General features: G+C 48.4%; 1 non-coding gene and 2 pseudogenes across 1 annotated transcript; all 3 read right to left on the minus strand.

The window, feature by feature from the left end:
• Positions 1-12797: 12797 nt before the first annotated feature.
• On the minus strand, positions 12798-13016 carry LOC124042368 (annotated as a pseudogene).
• Positions 13017-18783: 5767 nt separating this feature from the next.
• Positions 18784-18900, minus strand: LOC124042372. The gene has a single exon (XR_006840128.1). It is a non-coding gene; the product is annotated as a U5 spliceosomal RNA (small nuclear RNA).
• A 364-nt stretch (positions 18901-19264) lies between these two features.
• Positions 19265-19443, minus strand: LOC124042367 (annotated as a pseudogene).
• Positions 19444-25551: the final 6108 nt, after the last annotated feature.

Here is a 25551-nt window from a genome sequence, read left to right on the forward strand (position 1 = left end):
TTGGTGCTGAAAATCCACTTTTTCCCATGCCTTGCTACGGGATCCTTGAATGAGCTATCGGACAGAAACGTTGGGGTATGTCTCTATGGGCCGAGGCGGTTGCAATGCACCTAGTCTTGCGGCTCTGGGACATTTCTAGATTTCGTAATTTTTGTGATGTAAAAATGAATTGAAGTCATTGCAAATGTACGAGGCTGTTTCTCGGTCCGAGAACCTTCTAGAGCCACATAACTCACCACGCAATATCAACCTGAGCTCTCGGTTTGACGGTTCTTTAATAGTTCGAACAAAGTTAACCATTGCTGGCTCTGTCTGTCTCGACACACCCCACTGTGTCCCTCCGTCCAAGCTGTGTGTGTGTGTGATTTAGTTTTTCTTGGACATTTTATGGGAGACATGACTGATTTACATTTCATGAGGGTTGCCTAATCGCACATATTAAGTTTTGGAAAGATCTGACTTTTTTACCCTTCGAAACAGCCCCTGTGACACCAATTATGGCACTTCCGGTTGAACCAGGAAGCTAAAAGTAAACGCATATCCTCATTGGAGTATGCTTTTACGGAATCCTGAGTTTTAAGTGTAGAACGTTAAGAACTGACTGATTTACACAGGGTTGAATTCACTATTTCTTTCAAACATCAGTTTGGGTATGGAAAAACACTTTTAGGGTGATTTTAACCACTTCCGTTTGCATCAGGAAGCTTAGAATCAACACAGGTAACTCTCATAGTGGCCTGATGGATTGCCATTGAAGACATGTTCATAAGGCAATATTAACCCACATAGGCTCTAGGTTGAATTTAGGGGAGCAGGCAATGTTTTCCTATAAGGAGATTTTTCTGCTAAGGGTTAATGCCACATGGTGAAGGTTAGGCTTGCACAGATCTCTCACTGTCACCCAAAGCAAATTACATTTAGGGCCAGGCGTAATTTTGGGCCTACTTTTTCACAGTCGCTGCACTCAGAGCGAGCTACGGTCAAGCGGGGCATCTCGTTGAACTCAGCATGGCCTTTAGAATATGGAAATCCATTGCAGGCTCTGTGTGTCTTCAAGCACCGCACTTTGTCACTCCATCCTTGCTGTGTGTGTGTGTGTGTGTGTGTGTGTGTGTGTGTGTGTGTGTGTGTGTGTGTGTGTGTGTGTGTGTGTGTGTGCGTGCGTGCGTGCGTGCGTGCGTGCGTGCGTGTGAGATGGCTTTTCTTTGACATCTTTTGGGAGAAATGACTGACTTACAGTTCATGAGGGTTGCCTAATCACACATATGAGGTTTTGAAAAGATCTAACCCTTCGAAACAGCACCTATGACACAACTTTAAGGCACTTCCGGTTTACACAGGAAGCTGAAAGTGAACACATATCCTCCTTGGGGTAGGCAATTATAGAATATTGAGTTTTAAGTCTTTACGTTAAGAACTGACTTATTTACGGAGGGTTTAGTGTGTGTGTGTTATCACAGAAATCTCGCAGAGCTCCGAAGCAGACATTAAAAAGACTCATATGAATACGCTGTAACTGGATTTGTAACTGTTTTAAAAAAAACTATTTTTGAACATCACCAATTTGACATTGTACGATTTCTCTTGAATGACGATAGATAAATTGCTGGTTCTTTTTTTATTGACACTGTCGGTTCACTTAATTTGAAATGAAGCGGTCAAATTATTATTTTATTTTCATTTTTGACCTTTAATCCCAGAAAAATGGTCATAACTCAAAAACGTTGAGGCCTAGACGCCATCTTGTTCGGGGCCAACTGCCCATTATGCCAAACCTATGCTCACCAAGTTTCGTCTTCGAGGTCTTTTCCGTTTAGGGGATAAGGCCATGTCGTGATTCGTGATGTTTTGGACATTTGCAATATGATTCCATTCGCCCTCTTGTGGGATTTACCGGGACAGCGGAAAAATGACCAAAATGTGAATATTTTGTCAATATATGTCCGAAAGAGTTCGTTTGATGACTTCCTGGAAGATTTTGGCCCTTCCGAACGGCCCGACGCCATCCGCAAATTTTACAAACTTTTTTGGATGTCTAGTAAGGGACCGTACATTTGCAATATGGACTTTCTCACTAACCATATGGCAAGCGCCAAAATGTTCCCTTAAAAACCTCTTAGGGATATTGAGACGCTAGCGTCTCAAGTGGCCAATAGCCTCGGGAAATGCATAAGCGCCAAATTCAAATAATACGCGATAAAACTCAAACTTTCATTAAGATATGAAAGCATAGGGGAATATCCAATTCCAGCTCCCATATTGGAATTCCCATGGCTTCCACAATGTGTCAACAGTCTTTGTTCTTGGCTTCAGGCTTGTAACTTCAATAACGAGTGATAAATATGAGTTTTAGTACAACGACACGAGTTTGGAAATCTGTGCGAGTGCAATGAGGATGACGCGCACCTGCTAATATTGCTTTCCTATTGAACATACTTCTTTCCGTATGAAATATTATAGTTTAATGACATTTTAGGGTACCTGAGCACTAACTAGAAACGTACTTTGACTTGTTGAATCAAAGTTTAGTCGTAGATTTTCGGATTGCTTTCTCTGCATGTTGAACAAGTGGATTAATAAAATTGATGGTGCCAACTAAATCGACTTTTTGGGATATGAAGAAGGATTTTATCTAACAAAATGACACTACATGTTATAGCTGGGACCCTTTGTATGACAAATCAGAGGAAGATTTTCCAAAAGTGAATATTTAATGAAACCTATGATTGTGGAAAATGTTGATGTGGGGCACTGTCCTCAAACAAACTTATGGCATACTATCTTAGATTTTGCACTGACAACCGGACTGTTACCCACTCCCACGGATGGAAGATTGTGTTTACCAGGTTGGTACTGTCCGGTTTTTCAGCAAGTTTGATTTGCAGAAGGGTTACTGGGAAGTGCCTTTGTCATCAAGAGATCGTGAAATATCTGCTTTTATTATTCCTTCGGGTCTTTTCTCCTATTCGGTCAGGAGTTGAGGCCTACGCAATGTTCCTGCTATGTTTTAGCGTCTAATGAATAGGGTGACCTCTGGCCTTGACAGCTGTGCTGTTTATCTAGATGATGTGGTTGTTTTATAGTGACACTTGGGAGCGCGATCTTGTGCAGATACGGACTCTGTTTGAACATTTGGCTGAGGCCTGTCTCGCTGTGAACTTTGCCAACTGTGTTTGCCCAGGCAACAGTGACCTACCTCGGCAGAGTGGTCGGGCAGGGTCGTGTTCTCCCGGTGCAGGCTAAAGTGGCCACTATCAATCTGTTTCCACCGCCCACCACCAAGAAGGAGCTGCAACGCTTCCGAGGTATGGTTGGGTACTTTCGGGGGTTTTGCTTCAACTTCTCCATGGTTGTAGCATCTCTGACTGATCTGTTGAAGGAGAGGGCTGTTTTAATCTGGTCTTCCTGCTGTCAGAGTGCTTTTGAAAATGTGAAACTGCTTCTTAGTTCTGACCCTGTGTTGGCTGCCCCATGATTTGAACTGCCTTCAGCCTATATGTGGATACAAGTAACGTAGGGGCAGGTGTAGTGTTGCTTCAAGCAGATGGGGGTGTTGAACATCCTGTTAGTTATTTCTCCCGAAAGTTTAACTATTCAGTGGGGGAGAAAGAGGCCCTTGCTTTAATCTGGGCATTGAAGCATATTGAGGTATGTGTGTGGTCCCTATTGTGGTTTACAACTGACCACAACCCACTTACTTTCCTGCACACCATGCTTTGCCTAAAAAGCAGGATTATGCGCTGGTGTTTCTCCTGCAGGCGTTAGGATGTACGACATGTAAAAAAGTGTGGATGATGTGCTTTAACGTGCACCGATTTCATCGATCTTCGGACGCCTTCGTTGTTTGTTTTTATTTTCGGTTGGTGGTCTTTACAGGGTTTATTTTGTCCTTCCTGTTGCTCTAGCTTCTGCTCTCCTGTCACTTCGTCTCCATTTCTTTCTCTTAAATTGTTGCTTCAAGGTACCATGGTTGCTGAGGCTGGTTGGGGTCAGGTGATTTGGTTGGGTTGGTATCATGGGCATACGGTGGACCTCTTACCTTTATGGTTTGTATACTATTTTGTGTCTGAACCGTTTTGATCAGTTGTATTGGTGTATTTGTGTGGTTGTGGGTTTTGTTTCCAGGTCTTTGTTAGTTCCTGCTTTTCATAGGAGTGGGTGTTATACCCCCCTCAGTTTCCCTGCCACCTTCTCTGTGTTTATATTTGCAGATTGGGGACAGGTGGAGCTGATTGGGTCGTTAAGGTGACAAGTTGCACCTGGGTTTGGGATCAACTAGGTGATAAAGGGTCCTGGTGCCCAGTCCTGCCTCTCTCTCTCACTCCACAAGTACCATTTTGTTTTGTGATCTGGTTGATTTGTTTTTGATTAGGTGCACCATTAACACTTATACACATTCATCCATGCATCTCCATTACATCCCTCACAAGTTAGTTTTCTTGTTCAAATCTAGGCTAAGCACTATGCCTCCCTCAACAGTATGTCAAACAACATCCCTTATTGTACAAGTAATATCCATAATATCCCTCCCAGGAACACTGTACATTTGACTCAGATACGATACTCCCCATCACTTTATTAGCACGGTTAGCGAAAACCCTTGCCAAAATCTTATCAGTATTCCGTGACCTTAAAGGCCTCACATTTTCCAGCTTCTCCCTGCTCCATTGGTTTTCTAATATTTAACAATCCTGTGGACAATGATTCTGGAACTATCTGTGCCTGTTCCATGTACACATCCAACAATACAGGTGCTAAAATATCCACAAATTGATGAATAAACTCACTTTTCAGCCCATCTGATCCCAGACTTTTTTTTCTTATTATTGGCCAAGATGTCCTCCAATATCTCCTTAACCGTCATATCTTTGCCATACATTTTTTGTTCAGCATCAGGTAATTTAGCATCAATAAAACCTAAAACCTCACTACAGCCTTGATCGCCCCTCCCCCATTGCCCACATACATGCACTCTTTTCAATGTTATGTACAGCAGCCTGAGCTTTCATAAAGCCTGCCACATCATAACCCTCCACCCTATCAACATTTTCCAGCTCAATGTCAATTCATTTCTTCAAAGCTATCCGCTCCCTCTTTAAAATAAAATCCGTCCGTCTTGCGTCAACACTCAACCCTCTAATCTTCTCTTTTTGACCATCCCACCACAATCCAATATTAACACATTTAAAACCACTCAACATTTCTCTGTTTAATATAATCGGCAATCATATTAATATATTTGTCTTCTTTTAGTAGCTCAGCATTCACGCACAGAGTCCTTACTCTTCGAGGATTCACCCTTCACCTCCATAGTTTTAGGACTAGCGTCAGATATAAAACGTTCATGATCAGCACCCCCTGCACCTTCAGACAGATCCGTGGCCGACACTCCTCCTCCACCCTCCGGCTCATTTCCATGCTAGACCCGATTCCATCTGCCACAGTAGATTCATCACCCTATTCTCCTTCACCATCCTGGCCTCCTTTTTCTCCCTCCCGTCCTCTCCTTCGTCACACTCTCTTCTACCACCACCTTCTGTTGTTTCATGTCATCACCGTCTGTCGGCCTAATGCACGTGCAGTGGATGCCTCTCTTACCACACCCATTGCAAGGTCTTCCCACTTTCGCGACGCACTCTCGCATAATGCCCTTGTATTCTGCATCGCCGTCATAAAAACATCATGGCAATTCTGGACTACGTGGCCAGGCTGAATACAAATTTGGCACACTTTAACTTGTCTGTCGTGTATCACACGGAATTATTCAGCCCCCTCCAACATCTCGAACTTTGCAGAATACGGTAGTGAGTGCATCACGTCTGAGAACCGGACCTTGCAGAATCTTGTGACATCCACTATCTCCGTTACCAGCCAAAATGTATTCTAAATCAGAAACCGCCGATACACCCCATCCTTCCAATTTGGCAACAATAGCATCATCGCTAATATACACTGAAATTAATGAAGGACGCCACCAGTTCATCCGATGAAATGTCCCTCGCCATTACCGTACACGATTTGATTTTCAGTCCATCCATCAGTTACTCCTTCCCATGGACATGCAACATCGTTATCTCGTACTCCTGATCCCCCTTGCATCTGCACCCTGTCACTGCTCAGCATGCCTTCTCTATCCCTCACAGCAATTCCATCGTTAGTTTACGATTCCCAGTGATATCCACCTCCACAATACAAGCCCTATCATAGGATTTCTCCCTCGACGGTGGTGCACCATGATTATTTACTTCATGTCCTGCACTCTTTCAGTTTCCTCGCGATGGTCATAGAAGCCATTGTAATCCATCCGGTTATACAGAGACCTTTCCTCCAACAACATAAGCTGGTAAAAATCAACTCAACTAGTAATAAAAAAAACAATTCTAACAAATTCAAACAAATTGCCAACCAAAATATATATACCAAAAAGCAGCGAACAATTCCCTCTCCAACAAAACCAATTTTCCTGCAAAAACGTCTTCAATCACTGACCCTGCTTAGCTTCCAAGATCAGATGAGATCGCATACCAGGCTAGCAGGCCACCCCAGCTAGCAGACAACACAAAACTGAAGACACTGGGAGGAGCTAAGGGAAGACAAAATTATATACAGGAGAGGGGAAATGCAAAACAGAACAAGCAAAAAAGAAAAACAAAATATAAATTAAGAAAGAAAGAAAGGAAAAGGAGCAGCAGGCCTGTAGTCTACCACCGAGACCACCTCCTTACCCATGACAAAATAAAATAATTGTGAAACAGAACAACAATAATACACTTAACAAAATAACTCAGGCCTATGATCGCCTCTCCGATCAAATGCAGCAACTGTCATAGAAAATACAGAGAACAGATTATTAATATTACTATTATTTAAGTGTCGTGACATTTCTCTTTAAAACAGCTCATTTATATTTGTGCAACATTTATACACATAAAAACAGCAATTTAATATTACATTTAAATTGTTAGTCTAATTTAAAAACAATAGAAACAACCATGAATACATTTATTTTTTCTTGTAAGACATCCAATCTGTAAAAGCCATTTCAATTGTATACAAATGATTTAACAAAAGTAAAACATGTTTAAAAACAAACTTTGTTTAAAAAAGTGCTATTCTGAATTCAATAACCGTCCTGTCCTTCGGGGGCCAGAGGAGATCCCTCCCCTATGCGCATCGCCCTAGGCGCATCGCCCTAGGTGTTGTGGGGAACCCTTCGCCTTGGATTGAGGCCACCTTCTGTACCACCCCAGGTCTACCGTGGCTACCATGGCCACTGCCTGGGGGGTGGAGACGACTCGTTTTGCTACCAGCAGGTTGTGGGAGGACCACAGTGCTTCCTTCTACAGGCCCCTGGCAGCTCTGCACTCCCAGAGCAAGTGCCTCACCGACTCCTCTTGGCCGAAGCCTGGTCGGGTGTCCTCACCATGCCCCGGGACTGCATAACGGCCCTGACCTGTAGGATCTCATGGATGACAATCCAGGACAAGTCCCGTTGACGGTTCAGAAGAGCCGGATGGGCCACGTTGCGCCAAACCACTGGGGCTCGCCTTTAGCAAGCCCGTGCACTGGACACACTGGTTGCCGCTCCTGCAAAAGAGAAAGAGGCGCACGATGTGTAGCTCAAATGGTTACTGCCTCTTTTTCCAGTTAAAAATGTCTTAACTTCTGGAGCTGGGTATAGTGTGCAGGGAGTAGGAAAGAGACTGGGGCTTGCAGGTCGACTGGGATCAGCCTCAGGGTTCTAAGGTAAGATCCCAGCCAGAACTGCGTGAGGGCCTGGGTCTTGTTGTTGAGTCAGATGTAACGCTGTGTAGCGGCTGCCCAGGAACAAGTAGAGGTCAGGCAAGCCTTCCCCCCCCCTTGGATCTGGGCCTCTTGACCACCTCCCTCTCAGCCTCTCCCACTTGCTTCCCCACAGGAAGTAAAACTGCATCTGTTCTAGTGCTAAAAGAGTTCTTCGTGGGGGGATAAAAACAGAACTGATTAAAAATCGTCTTTCTGTCTTACTGTCCCCATGATCCCACTCCATTTGCCGCTTCCTCCTTCCCCCCTGTCAAACTTTCTCCCAGTACCCTTATGTAAGGTCATTTTAACAGTCAGTGGTAGTCTGGTTAAGTCTGGGTCTGCCCATGGTTCGAAAAAATGGGCTTCTGTTTTGTCTTTGTACAGTCTCGCCCCAGAGGCGAGAGGACTACAAGCTGTGTGTTTCTGTCTCTCGCATAACAGATGGCATCTCTGATCAGTACCAGGCTGTCCATGATCTTCCTTTTGGGAACGGCACAAGAGTGCACCCTCCCGGGTGGATCACCTCCCCTAAAACAGAAGACATTCTGAGTCTTAGAACCTTAGTAAAAAGTTTACAGGGTAATCGGTCTCCAGTTTGTCTTGTGTAAAAGAGTCTCAATCCCTACTCTAAAACTGTCAGGTAGTTTGTCAAGTTGTTCAAAGTCAGTAACGACAGAAGTTTGCCGGCTAAGACATCCCAAAATTTAAGATAAAACTCCAAGGGGAGGCTGTCCTCTTAAAATGTTTCAGTCCTTTATTGTCAGGTCCTTTGTCAGGTTGTCTGTGTTGAGTAAGGTCCTGTCAATGTATGTTAATTGTTCCCCATGGTTTCCTCACACAAATATTTTACTCCAAACAGTTCCTCATAAACATCCTCGACTACTTCTTGTATTCTCTCTATCTGTTTTTGATCCTGTCATTGTCCTACCCTTTCTAACTATTTTCTTAAAGTGCCTCGAACACTTCTCCCCTTCTAATTCCCTCTCCTTACTTCTTAAAATTACCCCCTACTTTTCTGTTTTGCTAAAAATGCCATTTCCATTAATTTCATGGTTAAAATCAAAGACATCAGATGATTAAAAGGTTTTATTAAACTCTCAGCAAAAAAACACAAGCATAATAAAACAAACCACCAAAAATACTCAAAACAAACGAAACCCCAAAATTATAACCCAGGGGAGCACCGTCCCTTCCTTAGGCGGCCCGCTAGGACATGGGCTGCCACCTTGTAGTTTGCGCACAATAGCGTAATGGGCCTGTAGTTCCCCAGGTTATCCCTTTCTCCTTTCTTGAAAAGCAGTATCAAGACCCCAGAAGCCCTGACTCATACACTCCTTTTTTTCACAAACGAAAATCTCTGCCCAAAATGTCCCAAAAGGTAACATAAAACTCCCGAGGATGGCTACCTGGAACCTTGTCGGTTGGTAAAACCCACAAAGCAGCCTCAACCTCCGCAAGCTCGAAAGGACGGTCAAGATCAGAGGATGCCTCTGGAGGAACCTTTTCCCTCAAAAACCCTAAGAAGACATGTACTGTTGAACCATCTATGTCCTTCTCCCTAAAAGATTACTTGTAGGAGGACGCTGCTTCCACCATGCCCTTGGGGTCAGAAACCATTCCCCCCCTACTGTTTGCAGCTGAGCAATACCTGCTTTGGCACGGTCAGCTTTAGCCTGTTTTAAAAAATATGAGCTGCTAGCCTCCCTAAACTCGAATTTGTCTCTTTGACACCTAAAGAGAAAGTCCCTAGCCTTCCCCTGAAAATACAGCACCAACTTACTTTTTAAAACCTCCATCCTCTCCACATCCCTCCCATCACCCTTGTTCTCAGCTGACACCAAGGCAATCAGCTCCCCCTGAAGCCGTTGAAAAACCTCCCTATCTGTACGGGCCGTAGCGACAGAATGCGAAATGGCCAGGGTGCGCACATTGCGCTTTACACACCCCCACCATTCGACTAGGGAACCAAAAAATGGCTTGAGGTCAACCAATATCTCATAATGGGATTTAAAAGCCTCCCTAAAAGAAAGATCTGCCAAAATGTGGGAGTATAATTTCCCAAAAATTGTCACTTCTATCGAGAACACTACCTGGGCTGGAGAAACAGTGACTTGCGAGACTGGCACAGATAGAGTTGGAAAAAAATCAAATCTATAAGACTAAGGGAACCCCTTGAGATTTCCCATGTCATACCCTCCTCCCCATTGGGGTCACTGACTCTGAAAAACCAAATAGGGTAGGCTAAAGTCTCCAGTGCTTTCGAAGGAGTCAATGAAATCCCCGCCCAAAACCACAGTTCGGTTAGTAACGCCAACATCTGGCAGGAACAAAAAAATATACATTCTACCTCGAGGTTCAGCAGGTGCCCACTCCAGTCTGCATCAACCACTAAAACACTCCCCTGTATGACAGAAAAAGAAACCACCAAACAAAATCCCCACCCCAGAAGAGTGCACCCTCCCAACCCCCATCTGGACTCTCCCTTTGTCCACCCCCTTGAAAAAACAGAAACATCCCCCATGTCCCTTAAGCATGTATTGTTTTAGGCCAATTCTGGCCTTTGAAGCTACCATCCTCTCATCGATGGAAACGTTCTGGGCAGGCTGAAAATAGGTCTTGCAGGCCTCAACGATGCTGGGGAGTCGATACATCTTCTTATAACTCTGTCACTTTCTCTATCAATCTCGTCAATAATATCATGTAGATCTGTATACCTGGACTTTGCCTTTGATTTTCCAGATTTACTCGCTATAATTCTTTCAATAAAATAGCAGAAAATGATCTTGACTCAATACTGCTTCGCGCAAACAAAGTGTCTCCTTCGGGTAGAAATTTCCGTGGTGAATGGCTGTTTACCTCAGCCCATTGGCTATCTACCAAGCGAGATTTCAAGACGATCAGTGGTGATTGGGCAGAAATACAGTCATTCAAAGAAGCACTGGTGATATCATGGGCAAACAGGAGGTCATTGTTTGGTGTGTTCAAATCAGTTCCTTTCGGTCAATACGCCCCGTTAAAAAGAACCATGTATGGTTGTGTTACTTACAAACAGAGGATTACAATGAAACCAAGTATGAGTAATTGCATCGAATGTTTCGTTGAAAGGTGAAGGGTATGGAATTCATGACTAAAGCTGTTTACAAAATGTGTCGTGTTACGCAGCGTAGCCTAGTGGTTAGAGCGTTGGACTAGTAACCGGAAGGTTGCGAGTTCAAACCCCCGAGCTGACAAGGTACAAATCTGTCGTTCTGCCCCTGAACAGGCAGTTAACCCACTGTTCCCAGGCCGTCATTGAAAATAAGAATGTGTTCTTAACTGACTTGCCTGGTTAAATAAAGGTAAAAAAAATGGATTTAATCGAACAAAACAACCATTTATTGTGAAGATTGGACCTTTTGTATTGCCAAAAGAAGAAGATCTTCAAAGGTAATTGATTATTTTATTGCTATTTCTGACTTTTGTGTCGCTAATGCTTGGTTGGAAAATGCTAGTAATATGTGTGTGTGGCGCGCTGTCGTCAGATTATCGTAAGGATTGCTTTCTCCGAAAAGCATTTTTAAAATCTGACACTGCGGTTGGATTAAGAGGAAGATATTAATCTTTTCAATGATGTTAGATACATGTATTTACAAGAATGTTTATTACGAATTGTGCATTTAGTTTCTTTGCGATATGCTATTTCACTGGATGTTAGCCTATGCGGGACGCTAACATAGCCTAGAGAGTTTAAATAAACCTCTTGTAAAAAGAGAACATGGAAGAAGACACAGGAAAGGTACTGAAACACCCCTTTCTTCCCCATATCCCTTAATCCCCTTACATTCACTATTACTACTGTAAAAAGGGCCATACAAAGGAAGGAACTAAGCAAAATCACCCAGGGTCTCAATGTAGTCTCTCTCAGACAGGAGCCACCCCCGTCCCAAAGCCATTCACCCCTTCCAGGTAACTGTTCGGCAGGGCTGGAAAAGGAGTCCACACAGGTTGGTACCTGTCCACAGACCTAGGATGCTTGCACAGGACTGGAAGAGCGGTCTCCCCCCGGACAGTACCTGTGCACAGTCCATTGAAGCTTCTTCAGGATTGGTGTCCACCTCCGAGGTGCCTGTCCCAGGAACCAAACAGGACCACTGGACCTGATCCCCAGACCCCCCCCCCCCCATCGAGGCTTCAGAGACCGCCAGCGCAATAACCTTCAAAACAACTGGATCCTGGGTCTCAGCCCCCACATCTGACCGTTCATCCCCCGGTATCAGGGTTCAGCACTGTAAACCCTCTTCTTCCTTTTCCCCTTATACACCATCCCGGACTCTCTATTGTCCTAAGATACCTATCCAGTCGACCCGCTACCCGAAGCCGACCTCATCTTTCACGAAATGATTCAGGTAGCCGAGTCGTCTGACATTTCACTCAGCAGACTATCCTCCCAGGCTCCAGTCAGCAGCTCCATCTATTCAAGTCCCCTTCGGACCTCCTTTACTGCAGCTTCCCCTGGGGCTTTCGCCACCTCCGCTGCTGCCACTCAAATTTCATTAAGAACTCCTCTATTGGCCGGAGAGGAGAGCCCGCAGCACCTTCCTCGAGGCCATCACCTGCTGCCTCCGCATAGGTCCATTGTCTATTTGGGCAGTCTTTAAACAAGTGGCCCTGCTTCCCACAGCCATTGCTGACTTGCGCCTCGACCTGGTTTCCCACAGTTTCTGCACTTCAGCAGGTTGCACCCCATGGCCAAATGACCAAAGCTACGGCAGTGTCTGAATTAAACAGGTAACCCCGGTCCGCTGCAATGGAGAAATAGGCTGGTGGGTGTACCAAATTATGGACACCTTCCGGATCCCTGTTCAGTCCGACACGGAACTGTCTCCTCCCTGACCAGATCCTGTAGGTACCGTACCCCAGGACTCACTTTCCCAAACCGGCATAGGAAAGCCCCCGAAAGCCCTCTCTTTCCTTCTTCTTCTGCTAGCTTTTCACATAGCTTTGTTTATTTTTCCCCCTTGACAATGGGAGAAAAGTGTTGCACCATTTCCGGAGATACTGCAATACCGGGTCGATGCGTGGAGCGGACGGAGCAAGCCCCATTTCCGACTCCCTGTTCGAAAAATCCATTTAATATGTAGTCCCCCGATGGGGGATGTATCAGATATTAAACTGATAAGAACAGATGATTCAAGGGTGAACATTTCACACTTCTTTTACCATGCCCATATCCAAACAAAACTTGTAACAAAAAACAACCCATCGTTTTTCCAAAAAACACTGAAAACCCTTTCTCTCTGGTAAGAGATAGGCAACCAACGCCCGCCCCCAATCTTTTCCAGGGGGCTGCTGCAAACCAACAAAAATCACAATCCATCAATAAACATAAGCATTCCAAATCCCACAACCTACCATCCTACCTTCTAAACCTTACCTACCTGACAAGCCCCAACCCCCCTTTCCACCGCTCTAATGCGGCATGGTGGCCCCACTTCCTATCCTCCCCCTCAAATCTCCCTCCACTCTCCCCCACTATTCCCTCCACCACAATGTCTGCCCCTGACTTAACCAGCCCCTGCCTGGCATCCCAGAGCGCTTTCTTAAAAAGACTGATAAACAACCACAACAGAAAACAGTCCCTACCTACCTACCCCCCCTGCTCTCCCTACCCCTCTCTCCACCCTCGCCCATGTTAAAACAAAACCTCCCTTCACTCTGCCTAGCAAACCCTGAGCCCTGGCCCACACTACTCCTGCGAAAGGACAGTCCCAGTACATGTGGCGTATCGTCTCCTCCCCACCACAAGCTGGTCTCGGTCACTGGGGGGACCGTGCCAAGCTAATCTGGATCGTACCGGCAGGCACTTGTGGAGACTTAACCAATTTAGATCCTTGAGATGATTGTCTAGGTCCCGCGCCTGTATGGTCTCCCAGACCACAGCAGGGGTACCCACCACAGGGAGCGCACAAACGGTCCGTCTGACCTCCTCGTACAGGCGTCTGTGGTCCAAACCTACTCGGGCGACTTCAACCTCGGGATGTGCACGCAGCCACTTCGCCGCATGGCTGAAGTGCCACGGCAGCTGTTCAGCCCGAGGACCCATGTTGGACCACACCATTATGCTTCTCGCCTGGTACGAGAAGAACACCCGCAGGAAGTAACCGGAGGGATGAATCACCGGATTAGCGAGCTCATTAAACAAAAACGAAACAAAAACCAAGTCCAACTTGAGTGGGAAGTGTGGAACTCCCCTCCCACCCTCCCCGATGGTTGAGATCATGCGAGCCCTGGCGACATACTTGTACCTGCCCCCCCACATGAACTGAAACACGAGCCTTACTAGCCTCCTCCTCATGCTCGCTGGCAATGGATAGATGTATGACAAGTACAGAAGGGAAGGCAGTACATCCACCTTCAGGATCAGAACCTTGCCCAAGAAAGACAAGGATCTGGCTTCTGCCAGCTTCCTCTGAACCACAGCAACCCTTATGTTCCAGTTCAGTGTCGCGGAGCCGGAGGTCTCAAAGTGGACCCCAAGAATCCTCAGGGCCCCATTACAGAGAGATAGCCCTCCGGGCATGTCCGTCCTACCCCGCCATCTGCCGAAATACTTAACAGACGACTTGGCGAGGTTAAGGACCGCTCCCGACGCACGGGTAAAGTCTCCAATTATAGGCACGAGTCTTTGCACAAAAGCAAGGTGGTGTCATCGGCGTATTGTGTCACCTTAACACGCAAACCGCTGCTACCAGGGACCAGCAAGCCCTCCACCCCTGCGTCAGCCCTAATGGCAGCCGCCAGGGGCTCCATATAGAGCACAAAAAGGAGTGCCGAGAGAGGGCATCCCTGACTAACCACCGAGGAGAGGCTAAACACGTCGCCCAGATGGCTGTTTATGCTCACCCGGCACCCCGCTCCCACATACAAAATCTTGATCCACTCTATAAAACGATCACTAAACCCTAACCTACCTAACACTCTGAAAAGGAAAACCCTACTGACGCAATCAAGCGCCGCTACCATCAGAGGTAGACTTCTATCCTCAACCCAGGCGATGGATTCCCTTAGTCCCTTATCAGTTGGAGGTTCCACCTAATGGAACGGCCTTCCACCCCACACGTTTGATCCTCATGGACAACGTAGGGAAGGGCTGTGCGCACACGGTCTGCCATGACCTTAGCTAGTATTTTATAATCTACGCACAGCATGGTCAACGGCCGCCAGTTACTAAGGTCGGCGGTGTCTCCCTTCTTGTAGAGGAGGGACAGCACGCCTACAGCCATTGACCTGCCCGGGACTCCAGTCTCGAGAACGGCCGTCAGGACTTCTAGGACCACCGGTCCAAGCATACCCCAAAACTTGAGGTAAAACTCAGCTGGCAGCCCATCCATCCCAGGCACCTTCCCTTTCCCCATCCTCTTGAGGGCACTCTCCACCTCCTCTAGTGTTATCGGGGCATCCATCGCCTTTCTAATGTCCTCCGGCACACGCGTTCTAAGAACACGGTACCCTGTTCTTCTTCTACTACCCTCTCCTGGAAACCCCCCCGGAAATGGTCAGTTGGCACCCTAACCATCTGCTCCGGCTCCCTAACTACCCTACCCTGTCCATCCCTCACCCCATAAAAAACCTGTCTTACCTGCTTTTCCCTAACTGATTTTAAAAACACTGCAGAGCTAGTCTCATTCTGCTCTATAAACTCAGTGTGCACGCTGCAGGAAGGCACGGGCCTTCCGCTCATGCACCTCCCTGAGTTGAGCCTTGAGGCTGGTAGCTCAACGTCCATCGAAGCACCGAGGTTGCCTACCTCGTACTTGAGATCGAGTAAACATTGGAGCTGCTCCACCTCCCTTCTCTCCTCTCTCCCCTTCCTCTTACAAAAACCAATAATAAATACCATAATTCTTACCTTAACTACCTCCCACCATTCCAAAACTCCTCCGCACATAGGCCGGAGACCCTCCAGCCCCCGAAAAAAAACTGAGAATGCATCGACAAAAGCCCGCTCCTCCAGGATGTCCCGGTCGAGCTTCCAGTACCCCCTACCGAAAAGGAAGACAGGCGCCTTGACCCGAAGGAGGACCCCGTCGTGATCTGAGAAAAACACAGGCAGCAGACGCCCAGACAAAAGCCCCAAGGATTTGGGTAGAAATACATAGTCCAGCTTCCGCACGACCCCCCGGGAGTTACGCCACGTGGGACCCGCCAGCGCCGGAGTAGTGTTAAGGCCCCATCAACCAAAAACCATGGCTTGCCATAAATCCGGTGATGGCCCCTACACTACCATCTCCCACCCCTCCTAAATCTACATTAAAATCCCCTCCCACTACCAAAACTCTGTTTGTGGCACACAGAGGTGCCAGACTCTCTACCATCTCCCTTCTCTCTGGCACCGTCTGTGGCCCATATACCCCTATAATCCTAAGTCTAAAATCCCCTAACGCTATGTCCACCCCCAAAACCCTCCACTGCATCGCAACGTACGTGCCCTCCACCCTCACCTCCCGTGTCCCAAACAAAATCCCAACCCCTGATGAGTGGACACCCCCCACACTCCACACAGACTTCCCTTTTACCCACTCTTTTTTAAACTGCTCTACGTCCCCCCCATCCCTTAAATGTACCTCCTGCAAGAAACAAAATGTAAAACATATGTTTGATAAACAACGAAAAACAGCAGTTCTCTTTACAGTGTCCCTTAGACCCCGAACATTCATAGTCATTATTTGAATCTCCGCCATGGTTGCAAACTTAAAACAAAAAGTCAACCAGGTGCATGGTTCAAGTACTCACTCTGGGTAAAGGTCCTCGTCGAAATTGGACGCTGGACCAGCCGCCTCCGAGGCCCCCCAACTTTCCCACCTCCCATACCGCCCTCCTGAGAACCCCAAGATGCGGGTAAGGGGTTGGGGATGGGGGGTCCCGGCGTCCTAGAACTAGCTTGAGACACCCCATCTCCATCTGGCAGAAACAGCTTGTCCATCTTGTCCTTCTGGAAGAGCCGGAGAGATGGACCCTGTGAGGACAGGGGAGACACCTCGGTGTTACTGACCATCTCCCCAACCCCTCGTACATCCATGGACAAGGGCTCCTGACACCCTTCCTCTGAGGCCTCCCCATCCACTGCATCCCCCTTCTGAGAAGCCCAAGATGCAGGGAAGGCGTTGAGGTTGTGGATGGGGGGTCCCGGCGTCCCAGAAAAAGCCTGAGACACCCCATCTCCATCGGGCATACACAGCGCAGAGGCCACCATATATATGTCCATTGGGATTAGTGGGAGAGATGATACCCGCGGTGACCGGGGGGCCACCTCTGTGGCACTGTCCCCAATCGCTCTCAAGCCCCCACCCCTCCCAGCCCACTCTGACCCTCTCCCAGCTCGAAGGAAAGCATCTTCTTCTTTTTCTCCTCCGGGCCTCACCCGAGTCCACAAACAGCCCTGACTCCTGCAGGGCCTGCTTGTCTGTGGTGGCGTCCCTCTTCATTTTTGGAGTGGCAGGTAAGGGTGAGATGGACCCCCATTCCGCCGTCCCCGTTTGGGGGACTTGTAGCTCCTCCACCAGCTCCTTCATTTCCCCCACTAGGGCCCCGAATGCCTCTTCATCTATATACACTTCGTCGAGAGATGAGCCCAACTCTCCCGTTGCTCCACCAACCTCTCCCTGCGGCCTACTGATGGATTGAGTACCCGTTGACATCTGGGTCTCCGGGACCACCTCCAACTCCACCAAGGCCCTCTCCTCCAAAACGACTTTGTCCCCGACATTTGGGGCGGTCAAGGACCTGGCTTGCTCCTCCAGTTCCCCACTCACCATCTTTTTTGCTGCCTCTTCTGGCCTGTGACCTAGGTACCCTTCTCCAGGCCTCCCCTTCTCCTCCACGCCTTTTCTTCCGTCCATTCTTCCCCCAGCAGCCGCTGCCGCATATGTTTGTTGCCTCGCCGGGCACTCGCGAAACAGGTGCTGTTTACTACCACATCCGTGACATTCTTTTGGTGCCGTACAATTTTTGGCCTCATGTTCCTCCAACATGCAAAGCCTGCATTTTACCAGCCCACATGAGGCTGTTCCATGCCCGTACTCCATGCATTTCCTGCAGAAAGGTGGTTGACGTGCATAGAACAGCATGCCTCTATCCGCCCCTACTGTAAAGACCGCAGGGGGATGCAAAAAGCCCTCAAACCCACCCGGATCTTACCTTAGGAGCACCTGGAATTGGCGGCGGCCGTTCCAGAAGCCTAGCGAGTCCTTTACGTACCTGGCTCCCGATGTTACATCGCAGTAGCGACTCAAAAAGGCCGCCACCGTCATATCCGTCACGTGTGGATTACACATATGTATATTCACTGTTCTGAAATTCCTTCTTGCCAGGTACACGAGGTTGAAAAAGGACAAAGGTCTTTCCCCTTTGCCTCCTTTACCTTCTCCATTACTCCATCACTCTTACTTTCAGTGTAGAAAGTTACATCTTACGCCTCTTCCATTGAGTTCCCCTGCAGGCACATCACATCTGGGACCTTCAGAGATAGCGCCCCCATCAACACGGTCCTGGCGAAGGTGTCCCTCGTCATCCTTACTTCTCCTTCTTGCTTCCATGCAAACCTTATCGTGTTCTTTAATCCGGCCCTCGGAACCGACCCGGTGTTCCCACTACCCGCCATATCTTTATGGCTGTAGTCAACTATGTTTTAAGAAATTTTTCGGAAAAATTCCAGAAACTCTCAACACCCTCAGTCCTTCGACCTTCTGGCTCAGCGAGCTCTGGGGCACCTCGGTACCAAGCTTGATCTGAGCCAAAAGGCCGAGAAGCGATAACCCACAAATGGAACCCTGCAACCGCCGGGCCCCCGGGGGTCTCGACAGAACTTAGCGGGTTGGCAAAAGCCGGCTCCTCCCTCCCTACCCACCCACCCACCCACCGGCGACAGACAGGCAGGTGTTTTTTGGAAAAAGTCGCTAATGTGTCTTTAAGTCACTATCCTGGCCCACCTCTGTCAATTTCTCTTGAAACAAGATAGCGGGCTCTGCAAGAAGCAAAGCCCCTCCAAAAATATATTGAACTCGTAAGTGTTCCTCTCCACGGAAGTCTTTAGTAAAAGGCGAAAGGCTTATGCGTAATGAAGAGAAACCAGAGTCGTATGCAAGTCAGAGGTCGGGGCCCGAGACACACTCTGTGCACTCTATGCCGGGTTCCCGCGGGTGCTCCCGGAACCCACTCTTCCAAGTTTTCGAGGGCTGTGGATAAAAAGGTCACAGACACAGAAACACAGCGACAGAGAGAGAGAGAGAGAGAGAGAGAGAGAGAGAGAGAGAGAGAGAGAGAGAAGCACACACACAATCCTGGCCCAATTGTTTTTTTGTTTTTTTTAAAAGGTTAAATGGCGGGAAACGGGGGACCCCATTGAAGAGCGCTTCGCCTTTCTTTCCTTCTCTTCTTCTGCTAGCTAGCTAGCTGTTTACATAGCTTTGTGAGTGACTATTTTTCCTTGACAATGGGAGAAAAGTGTTGCACCGTTCCCGGAGATACTGCAATACCGGGTCGATGCGTGGAGCGGACGGAGCAAGCCCCATTTCCGACTCCCTGTTCGAAAAATCCATTTAATATGTAGTCCCCCGATGGGGGACGTATCAGATATTAAACTGATAAGAACAGATTTTTAATTTTTTTTTAAAAATTTAATCTAATTTATTATTGATTGATACAAATTCTCATTCATTCTATTTACAACCAAACAAAAACAAACCTCAGGGGAGCATCGTCCCTCCCCGTCATACCTAACCAATACCTAACCATTTCCTATCTCCCCTTCCCTAATCTATCCCCTTACAAATCTCACTCTTAACACTCCCAGCCCTAATCCCCCCTTCCACCTCTCCCGTGCCGCATGCTGCCCCCACTTCTTCTCCTCCCTCTTCATCCTCCCCCTCAAATCACCTTCCACCCTTCTCACTATCCCTTCCACCCCCCAATCTCTCCCTGTCTTGACTAAATTCTGCCTGGCTTCCCACAGTCCCCTTTTAAAGAGACTCATGAGAAGCCAGAGCAGAAACCTGTCCCTATCCGTTCCCCTCGCTCTCCCTACGCCTCTCTCTAGCCTAGCCCATGTCAACACAAAGTCACTCCTAACCACACCTAGCAACACCCGTGCCATAGCCCATACTAGTCTGGCAAAGGCACAGTCCCAGAAGGCATGGCGCACAGTCTCCTCCCTGCCACAAGCAGATCTTGGACAGGTGGGGGATCGCGACAAACTATGCCGGTACATAATAGAACGTACCGGCAAGCACTTATGGAGGCCCAACCAATTCAATTCCTTGAGCCTGTTGTCCAGGCCCCGCGCCTGCACTCCCTCCCAGACCACTGACGAGATGCCCGCTACAGGTGCAGGACTCCCTGCCTGCCTGACCTCCTCGTACAGGTGCCTGTGATCTAAACCTACTCGGGCAACTTCAACCTCGGGGTGCGCACGCAGCCACCTGGCCACATGGCGAAAGTGCCACGGCAGCTGTTCCGCCTGAGGACCCGCGTTAGACCACACCATTACGCTTCTCGCCTGATACGAGAAGAACACCCGCAGGAGGTAACCGGACGGGTGTATAACCGGATGAGCAAGCTCCGTCAACAAGAAATAAACAAAAATGGCGTCCAGTTTGAGGGGGAGATGTGGTACCCCCCTACCTCCCTCCCCGATGGGACAGAGCATGCGCGCCCTGGCGACCCACTCGTACCTGCCACCCCACATGAACTGAAACACAAGCCTCACTAGAGGCTTTCTCAGACAAGCCGGCAATGGGTAGATGTATGCCAAATACAAAAGTGATGGCAATACATCCACCTTTAAGACCAGGACCTTACCTATAAAAGACAAAGACCTAGCCTTCCACATTTGCTAGCTTCCTCTGTACCACTGCGATACCCATGTTCCAGTTCAGCGTCGCTGAGCCAGAGGTCTCAAAATGGACCCCGAGAATCCTCAGGGCCCCGTTACAGAGAGAGAACCCCCCCGGATACATCCGTCCTACCACGCCATCTTCCAAAAAACTTAACGGTAGACTTAGCGTGGTTAAGAACTGCTCCCGACGCGAAGTCCCCAATAATGGCAAGGGACCTTGTCAGGCACAAGTCCTTGCAAAGAAGCAAGGAAGTGTCGTCGGCATACTGCGTCAACTTGACGCGTAGACCGCCGCTTCCAGGGATTAGCAAGCCCTCCACCCCTGTGTCTGTCCTAATGGCAGCCCCCAGAGGCTCCATGTACAGAACGAAGAGGAGAGCCGAGAGCGGGCACCCCTGCCTGACCCCTGACGAGAGCTCAAAAACGTCATCCATGTGACCGTTTATGCTGACCCGGCACCCAGCTCCGACATATAAAGTACGGATCCATCCTATAAACTTCTCTCCAAATCCTAACCTACCTAACACCCTGTAAAGAAAGGATCTATTCACGCGATCAAAGGCTTTCGCCTGATCTAGCGCTGCTACCATTAAAGGCAGCCCTCTATCTTCTACCCAAGCGATGGAGTCCCTGACCAACTGCAGGTTCCACCTGATAGAGCAACCCTCTACCCCGCACATCTGATCCTCATGGACGACGTAGGGAAGGGCTGTGCGCAACCAATCCGCTAGGAGCTTTGCAAGCAGCTTGTAGTCTACACACAGCATGGTCAATGGCCGCCAGTTGCCACGGTCTGTGGCGTCCCCCTTCTTGTAAAGAAGTGACAGCACACCGACGGCCATTGATCCTCCCGGGACCCCCGTCTCGAGGATAGCCGTTAAAAGTCTTCGAGGACTACCGGTCCGAGTATCCCCCAAAACTTGAGGTAAAACTCGGCCGGCAGCCCATCCATCCCAGGTACCTTCCCTTTTCCCATCCTCCTGAGGGCGCTCTCAACCTCTTCTCTAATGTCCTCTGGCAATTGTGTTCTAAAAAAGTGTTCTAAGAACACACTTCCCTGTTCTACATCTACTTCCCTCTCCTTAAAGAAACCTCGGAAATGGTTAGTGGTCACTCTGACCATCTCCTCCGGCTCTCTAGCTACATTACCATTTTCTTCCCTGACCCCGTACATTACTTTCCTACTCTGTCTATCCCTAACAGACTTAAAGAACATAGCGGAACAAGTCTCGTTATGTTCTAAAAAGCCACTATGCGCACCCTGACTTGCGCCTTCAGGGCAGTGGATCTCTCCCAGTCGACCGACCCGCCGAGGTTGCCTGCCTCTTACTCGAGCTCGAGCAACCTTTGGATATGATCCACCTCCCTCCTTTCCTCCCTTTTTCTCCTCTTACAATATCCTATAATAAAGACCCTAATCCTTATCTTGACTAAGTCCCACCACTCTTAACACCCCCTCGCACATGGACCGGAGGCCTTCAAGCCCCCGAAACACACCAATAAAGGCATTAACGAAAGCTTGCTCATCCAGCACATCCCGATCTAATTTCCAGTACCCCCTACCGAAGAGGCAGACTGGAGACCTCACCTGCAGGAGCACCCCGTCGTGATCTGAAAAGAAGACAGACAACAGCCGACCAGACAACTGACCCAAAGACCTGGATAGAAAAATGTAGTCGAACCCCCCTGGAGTTGTGCCATGTAGGACCGACCATTGCCGGAGTAGTGTGCAGGCCACCATCCACCAGACCATGGCAAGCCATTAGCCCGGTGAGGGCGCCTGCACTGCTATCCCCCCTATCCCTAAATCTATATTAAAATCCCCCCCTATCACCAACTGCCTATTTGTGGCACACAGGGGCGTCAGACAGTCCACCATCTCCCTTCTGTCTGCCGCCACCTGTGGCCCGTACACCCCAACTAATCTATACCTACAATCCCTTAATGTGACATCCACCCCCAAAACCCTCCCTTGCATAACAACAAAATAATCCTCAACCTTAACCTCCCTATGCCCACACAAAATCCCTACCTCCGAAGAGTGAACCCCCCCCTATACCCCAAACTGATTCCCGCTTATCCCACTCCCTCTTAAACCTCACAACATCCCCTGTCACATAGAGTAGGCCAGAAGGCTAAACTGGATAACCTAACCTCTATCAAAATATGGCGGAGCCGCAAAAGTTCTTCTGTGCAAAGGTGTTTATTTACAAGTGATTCCGGAACAAAAAAACAACAGTATTGCCATCAACGTCTACCTTATGGGACAGCTTAAAAACAATGCTGCCCCATTCACAGCTCAATCCAAAAAAACCTTTCCATGACTGAAAGAGAGGCTCCTTTTGTTAGGGCTAGCCCCTCCCCTCAGAACAATTAACCCTAATTAATTAATCAATTAACAATACAAACCTACATTTTCCATGAACTAAACATACTAAAGGATATACATTGCAACACGGTTTTAAACAATATCACAACATAACATTTACAACATTACATCACTACTGACAATATCTTTCAATATGCCCATATGCATTAATGAGCCATTTGGGACAGGCACTATAAAGCCAACCCAATTCCCTTAGCTCGGGTCCTTTTCCAGCATACCCGGAAGCTACAGAGATGGAGAGAGAGGAACAGAACAAACAAACAATGCACTCATCCACAACATTGATAAGTATAATAATTATTGTATCTCTCGTATGAACATTGACAAGTGTGAAATGCATGCACCAAGACAGAAGTTAATTTGTGTGTCGACCCACATTGTTAACTTATCTTATAATGGCGCAGGGAGGAGTGATGAATATGTGTGTGCGTTAAAGAACCAAATGCTGCCCGCGGCCAGTGACGGACTTCTCCGTCACATCCCCTCTATCCCTTAGGTGAACCTCCTGTAAAAAACAAAAATCAAACCCCACACCCTCTAAATAACTAAAAACCGCCCTTCTTTTAACCCTATCCCTCAACCCCCTTACATTTACACTAACAAAAGTGATTGTATCCATAAGGGAACAAAAATAGTATTATCCTAAATCCCCCAAAACAAAACAGGAGGCTCACCCGATGCTCCCCTGCTCCATCTCGTTCGACGAATACAGGTCCTCTTCAGGAAAGGCCCCCTGTTCGCCACCCACTAGGCTCTCCCTGCTTCCCCTGCCCCCATGTCATCTGCCCATGACACCGGGATTGGGTTTGGGACACATGCTTCCAGGTTCCCGGAAACCCCTTGCAGCCCCTCTTCCCACAGGGGCATAGACAGAGCTTCTATTGAACTGTTAATATCCTCTAGTGGCTGAGATGAGTCATGCAAGTCCAATGGGGGCTCTTCAGTGCCACTGCCTTGTTTCCCCATTGCTCGCTTTCCCGCCCCCTCCCCCAAATTCCCTTCCCCACTCTTCTCCTCATTCTTCCGCTTCACCCTTCTCCCTTCTCTTCTTTCCTTCATAAGGGTCCATCTCCAGCTCTATGATTGCCCCCTCGCCCGACATCTCCTCTCTATCCTGCCCGGGTGGGAGCAACATAATGGAGGTGGAGGCCTCTTCCCCTCCCCTTGATCCCAATACCGGTAGATTCTCCACCATCTCTACTAGGGCCCCTAGCCCTTCCACCTCATCCAGTGAGGACCCCAGCTCCTCCATTCTGCCCCCGACCTCCTCCACCTCTGGCTGCTGGATAACAGGCCCCTTCCTCCTGTCTGCTGGATACCCTGATGCCAATTCCTTCCTGATGTTGGTAATTGGAGGGCGTGTTGGTGGGGAAGGTCTGTCCTGCTCTTCCATCTCTGGGCACTCCTCCCTAGGCCCAGGGTCCTTCCTCCCTGCCGCCGCCTCGGCATGTGACTGCCGACGGGACGGGCAATCCCGGAACAGGTGCATCCTACTACCACACCCGTGGCATTCCTTCGGCTCCCTAAAGTCCTTTGCCTCATGCTCCCCCGATTTGCAAAATCGGCATTTCCCCACACTGCAGGCACCCGTGACATGCCCATACTCCCTACATTTCTTACAAAACGGGGGTTGACGGGTGTAGAACAGCATCCCTCGGTCTGAGCCCAGTGAAAAGACCGCCGGGGGATGGAGGAAGCCGTCGAAACCTTCCTTATCTGGCCTCAGCAATACCTGAAACTGGCGACGGCCATTCCAGAACCCCAACGAGTCCTTCATGTACTTTGCCCCGACGTTACATCACAATACCGGCCCAGGAACGCTTTTATTGCAATGCCCGCCACATGCGGATTGTACATATGTACATTGATCGTCCGAAAATTTGTCTTTGCCAGGCACGTTATGTCAAATGATGACAAAGGCCTCTCCCCCGCCGCCGCTTTTGCTCTCTCCATCACCACATCGCACATACCTTCTGTGTGAAGGGTCACGTCGTATGCCTCCTCCATAGCATTTCCCTGCAGACACATCACTTCGGACACTCTAAGCTTCAGGGCTCCCATCAGCACGGCTCTTCCAAACGAATCCCTTGGCATTCTTGTTTCCTCTTCCTTCTTCCAAGCAAACCTGATCGTGTTTTTCAGTCCGGTCCTGGGGACCGACTCAGCGCTGTTATTTGCCATCTCCTCACGGAAAAATGGCGGTAAATCCAAGTTCCCGCCGCAACAATTAGAAATGGATTTCTCTTTTACTCCCTCCGGCCTTCGACCTTCTGACTCAGCGGGCTTTGGGGCACCTCGGTACCAAGCTTGATCTGAGCCAAAAGGCCGAGAAGCGATAACCCACAAATGGAACCTTGCAAAAGCCGGCTCCTCCCTCCCTCCCCACCCACCGTTTCCCCAGCCGGCGACAGACACCTCAAGAGTGGAGGTGGGGTCACAGTTGGTCGGGATAGAGAAGGGGAGCACTGGGTGAGACGTTGTTGTAAAATAGGTGTGGGCATATTGT

This window comes from Oncorhynchus gorbuscha, linkage group LG08 (genome assembly GCF_021184085.1).
Source record: "Oncorhynchus gorbuscha isolate QuinsamMale2020 ecotype Even-year linkage group LG08, OgorEven_v1.0, whole genome shotgun sequence".
In the NCBI taxonomy this organism is placed as follows: domain Eukaryota; kingdom Metazoa; phylum Chordata; class Actinopteri; order Salmoniformes; family Salmonidae; genus Oncorhynchus; species Oncorhynchus gorbuscha.